The following is a 7,867-nucleotide window of genomic DNA, read 5'->3' on the forward strand; positions in this document are numbered from 1 at the left end:
ATTGCAACCACTTGAAAAGTTTCACTCAAAATCATTCATTAGGCATGAATTTCTTGAAGAATCACTTGGAGTTCTTGCGCTTGACTGATAACTGTTTTGGAGTCCACCATCTTATAGTCTAGGAATCTGCCGACTATAAACTTTTTAGCCCCGGCATCCTCAATTTTATATTTTATGTCCAAAGACTCCCAAAGTTCCTCAGCAGTTTTCATAGTACTATACACATTGTATAGCGTGTCTGCTAAGCTATTCATAATGTAGTTTCGGCATAAAAAGTCCGAACGTTTCCAAGCATCAAGCGCACTGATTGCTTGAATATCTCCTTCTCCTTCATTGAGTACAGGAGTAGTCTCAGTCAAGAATCTCGCAAGATTCATGGTGATCAAGTAAAACAGCATTTTCTGCTGTCGCTTCTTGAAATTCAAGCCATTGAATTTTTTTCAATTTCTCTCCATGATTAACCGGAACAGTAACCGTTTGACCAGTTTTTGAAGTCACAGTTTGACTCACAACATGACTTGACAATCTAGCCACAGTCTCAGCCATAACAGAGTTTTCCCTTGAGCCACAGTTGAGCCCATCGCCTGATTTTCAGTAGGCACAGTTTGGGTTACATCCATGTTGGTCGATTCATTTGCCATTTCTTAAAATCAAACAAAGAAAATTAGTTTCTAAAATTAACAATATAAGAAATCAATTTTTTCCTGTACGACTCTATTTTAAGTTTGTTGGTAAATTTAATCGATAGTATATGGAGTGGAATCGGGTTTTCAGATACCGTATTTGTGTTTTAGACACCGGATTCACACTTATCGTATATAGCAATTGCTTATTGTATATGGTAGTGCAACTCACCGTATTTGTCAGTTTACCGTATATGCTAGTTAGCTCACTGTATATGACAGTGACGTAACAACAGAATTTTTACACTTAATGATAACTTAAACAACACAGATTTTGGACAAACTGTTTGTTTTCGTAAAATAATTTAAATAACACAGAACTTGAATTTTCACAAACACGATTTCATATCTCGGTTCGTATATACAAAATATTATCTGATTAAAACAAATTAAACTACTTGAATAAGGATGGTAAATTATATAATTTTCAGAAACATAAAAGCAATATAAATTTCAGAAAGCTAAATAAAATCTGAAAACATGCTAAAATAAATTTGGAAGGCTTATAATTCTGCAAATAATTAAACTGGAACGATATAAATTTGAAAACAAACTTTTAACCCGAGGCCTGTGTAAACACAGTTTCCTTAAAACAGATTCGCTCCCTCACCGTAAATGCTTGAGGTCTAGCCCGAGCATCTATTTCCTATGATACAACGGCAAAATCAGTAGATTCTGAGCGCCACAAAAACTACTCCGACGAATTGTGTTTGCGTTCGAACAATATCACCAAAAAATTATATTGGACAAAGACCGAGATGCAGACAGGAAAAAAATATGCAGAATGTTTTTCTCCGATTTTCGTGTGATTTTTTGTGTGTAGTGTATTGGAACTGCTAGAAAGTGGCAATTTATAGAAGTTTAAATCTACCTATTAACTCCTTAACAATAAATAATGGCGTTGTTTCAGTTTCTGGGAGTTTTGGCAGTTTCAGGAAACTCAAAGGTCAGTTGAAGAGAGCAAAAAAATTGCAAAATGTGAACACTCCAAACGGGCCAATTTTTCCTCCGTTCGGTCCGATATTCGTGTACACAGGTCGCGCCCGCACACAAGTTCAAGGTCCGAATGCAATTTCAGTCCATAATTTGCACCCCCTGCGCGCACACATGAAGAGATCCTCTATGCTACACATGATTATACAATTATAATGTGCAATCCTAGATAAAGTGGTTAATACTTTCTTCATTTTCCTATGTGGGACTATACTCATTTTCCTACATAAACCATCTTCCAATGGACATCTTTGAGCTCCAATTTTTCGTTCATCCATTCATCAATTTTGGCAAATAAATATATGGTTTCGATGCTCTCACGGAGGAGAACAAGGATCAACTTTGATATTTCAAATTGGACCAACGGATCCCACCGAAAATTTTGCCAAAGTGAGCCAATTCTCTCATTTTTCCAACATTTGTATCTCACAATCACAACTCCTTGTGATTAACAAATTATCAAGATTTGAATCTACGGACTCTATTATTTAATTTAATTGAATGTTAGTTAAATAATAGATCAACCATAAAATTACATCAATTATATATTAAAAGTATTTATGTCCAATGTTGATTAGAACTATGGCATAACTTACAGTTTTTTTGAGAATAGCGTAGTATCAATAGAGAAAACGGTACTAATCTCATCAGTTATATAAATTCATTTCATGAAAAGAGTAAAATATCAGCAAAACACATTACTGCACTTCTCCAAAACTTTGATCTTATATGTTACTGATCTTTGCTTACAAAATGCATAAAATTTTATAAGCCTTGGTAGGGATAGCCAAATGGTGCTCTCGAACGAAGTCGCAGTATTGAAGGACTTATTGAGGATGACACCGTAATATTTCAGCTGGAACCACTTCATTGCATCCTCATTTGTCACCATGCGCTGGATTCAAACACAAGATTTACACCTACGATGACGTCCCACACGATAACCAGGGTGCTCCTAGACAACGTAGAAATCTATACCAAGAATACCAGTTGATGAGTCGTACCTAGAAGGAATAGTGAATAACCCAATAAAATTTAACTCATAAACAACCTTGTTCAAAGAGCCTTAGAGAATACTATAGTTGATTATCCTTGTGAATATCTATTTTAACAAATTAGTTTTGGCAGAAGCAACAAAATTGACAAGAGTACATAACCCAATGCAACTAGCTAACGAAACACTATATCAACCTAACAACAAAGGTTTTTGGGAATCTGCAAAAAGATCTAATGACAAGAAATAGCAACCCACATTTATTATCCACATGATGTGGAAATTCAAAGCGACTAACAATTTAATGCAATTTAGATTCTGCATCATTACAAACATGGGGCGTGGACAGTGGGAATAGAATATGAAGTCAAATGTTCTAATCCAAATAAATATACAATTATATCTCGATGCATCACAAAGACACAAACACGCTGAGCAGAATCGCAGTGATCCAGAAGACAGTCTATATATCAGATGTCTAGGGTAATAGTAACAAAGAATTCAAATAAATCTAGAAGAATTTGCATGAACTCTGTAACTTCAAACAGTTTGGGCATGAACGAAGAGCATTTCGTAGAATCATCATATAAAATAAATCCACTTGATCACAAGATAATGTGTTACTGAATACCAAAGCCAAAACAACTAGTCTCACTGAAGTTCCTCCTCAATAGTTCATATTCCTTACCCTTCAATCCATTTTCAAGGAGTTGCGTTTTCACCCTGGAACAGTGACATAGCACACAATCTTTTAATTACGCCTGATTCCAAAGGAATTAACAGTGTTTCTTGCTGTCACCCGAAAAAAGGAAAACAACTATAACTCAATTTTTTTCTTCGTACATTTTCCTAAATTATGTATAAAAGCAGAGAGATGATCTTCAATAAAGAAGGCATAAACCAGTTCTATGCTTACATGATCACAAGCAATATACACTCATTGGAAATCAGCTTGAACATAATGGTCATTTTCAAATAAGAAGCATATTTTAAACTTTTTATGAATCATATTATTATTCCAAGCAGTCAATTATTACAATTTTGATCAGGTTTCACTTCAGTCCTTATTTTTTAAGGTGGAAGTGAAAAAGCCCTCTTTAATTTAATTTAATTTATTAAAAATACCCTTTACATAAGAGGAATCAAATATTGAGTATATCCTTTATAAATTTATATCCTCCATCAAGGCCCGCTTTACTCAGGTTTTATAAAGCTTCATTGAATTAACAAGATAGATTGTAAAAAATGCATCTTGACAATGCCCACAATGAGAAAAAGAAAGAAGCCATATTCAAAACCACAATGTTATGATCAACAAGATTGGTCTGCACAGACCCTAACAACCCATAGGGTGATAGGGAGTTGTTAATTGCTGACTAATGATGTGAGACCTTACAAAATCTTAAAGCAAAGTTCGATCATTTAAGCAGGTAATTCCTCTTTTTCATTTACTTCCAGAAATGAAAAATCGAAGTTACAAAAAAGAAAGTGCTCAATAGACATAGCTATCCTAAATTCCCCTGATTCAGAAGGTTAAGAACTAGCTCCATTTCAAGTAATCAAATTTTCATAGAAATTGATCAAACAATAAGATCAAAACATACATTAGCTATTTAGCAAGTAGCAAATAGCCTAATACCAAACTACCAATACAAAGTAATCAATTTTCAAACTATAATAGCAAAGAAAAGTAAAACCACTATCGCATTTCCTTACGATTTGCTTGGGAATTTTTTTTATTTTATTTTTCACCGATGTGACCGGTCTGCTTATTAAAGCTCAAAATTGGTACTTTAAGAAATGTTCATAACCGCTACCCAAAACACCCAAGCCAGCCCTAAAGAAATTAAAAAAGAAAATGCCAATGAAAAGGACTTCGATTATGTCAGTTTTAAAGTTATTTTATTAGAAAACAGAATAATTTGTTTCAAAAAATAAAAAAATAGCATAATAAATTAATCTAAGTAACAATTCAAGAATATCCTTGGAGAAAACAGGGCTCTATCCACTAAGTTGTTCCAAGACCTGTAAAATAATTGCAACAAAACATAAACACTATATCAAAATACTGAATTAAAAATGGTGGGCACAAGAACTTCAAGATTGCAGTGGGAATGAATATTACCTTAGCCAGGGGCGGAGTAGGGACAAAATTCATTGGGCTTAGGGCAGACCTGATCTTTCTCTGCCCCTGACCTTAACGGCTCTGGTGAGACAGTCTCCAATCTCGTCGACGGAAATGTTGAGGGCGAGCTCCTGAACCTTGGTCTCTCTCACTGGATTCGACAGTTTCTTCTCTGACGCCCACATTCATACTTCCCATACAGGCACAAATACACAAATTTAGTGTTAAAAAGGGATACAATCCCACATTTGGAACTCTTATTAACAAAATTGGCATTTTAAGATGCAAGTCAAGTCTTAACATGAAATTAGAGCCGATTAAGCTCTATAAGTATTTCAATCTGATTAAGATTCAAAAAATGAACAAACAGATTTCAAAATTAATCTGCTCAAAAGAGCCATCATTTTGAGGGGCATGTTAAAAGATATAATTCCATATCAAATAAAGATGAAAATATAAACCAATTTATAAAGATTTGGACTACTCCTCTTAATAAAATTGACATTTTAAGATGAAATCCCTAGTGTTAACATTTAGCGACATAGATTTATTACAAATATACTTATAAGTAGTTATAAATAGAGAAAATATATAAATGGAGGGAGAAAGAGAAACCATTGTTTTCATTGTGGTGGGTGGCGACGGTTGACGGCGAGATGTTTTGAAGGAGGTTCAATATTTACATAATGAATTATATAATATCAAATGACATTCTATCATTTGTCAGTTTAAAATACAATCAACATTTTTATTTAACCTTTTCCCTCCACATCATTTTAAATAACCGGTTATGCTTGAAGGAAAATAAAAAGGTTTATGCTGGTTGTATAGATTCATTTTGTCAGATTGGTGCCAGATTCATACTTAATAATTTGTGATTTGATGATTGAAAAATACTTTTAACACAACTGTCAATGAAATTCTGCCAAATATAAACTTGGTACTATTTTGACAAAATGAATCTATACATGTAGCATAACTCAAATAAAAACCGCGCTGATAATAGCACTTTCCTTGGAATAGAAGACATACTCTTTCATCTTTATCAATGTGTATACTAGCTTCTTTAGATGACAATGAAATATCATCTCTGCTAACACGATAAACAGTTAAATTTTGGCATGAATTTTAAAAAGTCAAAAGAGCTTCTAATATTCAAAAGCTGTTTTTGAACTCATTTGACTAATTTAAGTGTTTTTGATAGTTACAAGATCTTTAAGATGAAGTTGGTCCAAATTATTGACACTTATCCAACTACAACGTACCGTAAATACAACTCATGCCCACTATTCTAGGTATGAAAAAATAAAGAGGAATTCCATTTGTAACGGGCATTTGACACGCCAAGTTACCCGATATGAGTGAGGGGGTCGGGCCCCACACATTTATTGACGTGGGGCCCCGAACCCACATGTGAGTAGCAGGTAACCCGAAGTATCAAACTCCGAGTACCTGTAGCAAGTTTCAAAAATAAATTTATAAATCAAACTCTACCCATTTATTACTTTAAGAGAGAGTGATTTTAAGACTAATATATATATATATATATATATATATATATGTATATAATTTAAATGTCAAAACCACTATGACAATAATGAACAGTGAAAATAAGAGGAAGATTGAACAATAATTACTACAAAAAAAAAAAACCAACAAGCTTACTACTGCCTTGGAAGCTGTAGTAACAAAAATGATGCTTCTACTTTGAAGTCCTATATCACAGCCTTTAGAGAATCGAGTTGGTTCTCCAAATCCTTAACTCTTTTGTTCAAAATATCAATTGTTTGCTTGGATGTTCTTTCAACATAGTTATCGACTCCTAAAAGGACCAGCACGCGAGTTGAAAACATGTAGAATTAAATTTAATGATCTCGAAATCTGCAATACAATGAAGTCTTCAGACAATTATGCAAAAGAAATTGAAAACTACTCCCATTTACTTTAATTAAGAGCAATTTCTATAAATCTTGTTAACATTTAATTTCCCAATCTAGTTTATCAGGCTACATGGTAAGATTAAACTCATTTTATTGACTTGATAACATAACATAAATCATATCCACAAAAAAATATTGGGCTTGATTCTCTTTAGAAACAAAACAACATAATAATCACTTCATAAATTGCATACCAATTTTCAAAAATAAAATTTTAAACAAATCATGTTTGCTTATAAATTAAACCCATCATTAAAGAAGATTCAATCAGATTAAACAATCCAAAAGGTCTACTACTGCATTGTAGATGATGGACATATTCCAACAAAACTGTTCTTTCTCAGGTTTTAAAGGGTCAAATGTCATAATACGAAAAAGAATCACTATTATATCTTTAATATTCCCAAAGAAGTATTTAATGAAGATAAATGGTGAAGGCATCACCATAAACTCATTGGTGTGAATCAATTGACCCAGGAAAAATGCCGCCTTGCCAAACGGAACCTATTTACCAACAAAAGAAAATACACAATTAGCGAATACATAACAAACACTAATTCTTTTTTTCTTGGTGTAAAATTTAAGAATTTTACCATCATGTTGTGGTGGAGTTAATCAGGGGGATTCGAGACAAGAATTTATGAGGTTTGTGCTCTCATTCATGAATCCCTTAAGTTGATCAAGTTGCTTCTGGCGCTCAATCATAGTGTTCTACACCCGCTTAGATGCTTATTGGGCTATTCATCAATTCATGACCATCGACACCCCATGTTGAATATTTGTTCAAAATCAATGGAATGATAATGGGCTAATTGTTGGGTTCAACTGTGGAATTAGTAGAATCAAAAGAAATTGAAAAATGAAAAATTTGATATTTGCCTATGCATACTTATTTTTGTGTGTACACAAAATGTATTTTGGCCAAAATGGAATCAAATTTGCTTCTATACGCAAGATTTATACTATACGTACTCACAGTATTAAAAAATAGCCATTAGCTCGTTTTCCAATTTGAAAATTGGGAACCGTTTTGAATTAAAAGTTGTCACTTTTGATTGAAACCTATAAATAGATGATGAATGATCAATACAAAAGTATTAGAATCATTGAAAAACACTTGAGATCCACATAT

The 7,867-nt window shown here is 33.2% G+C and overlaps 1 pseudogene; it reads right to left on the minus strand.

The window, feature by feature from the left end:
• Window positions 1-351: 351 nt before the first annotated feature.
• LOC111393104 lies at window positions 352-4,980 on the minus strand (annotated as a pseudogene).
• Window positions 4,981-7,867: the final 2,887 nt, after the last annotated feature.

Source organism: Olea europaea, chromosome 4, assembly GCF_002742605.1.
Source record: "Olea europaea var. sylvestris chromosome 4, O_europaea_v1, whole genome shotgun sequence".
NCBI lineage: Eukaryota > Viridiplantae > Streptophyta > Magnoliopsida > Lamiales > Oleaceae > Olea > Olea europaea.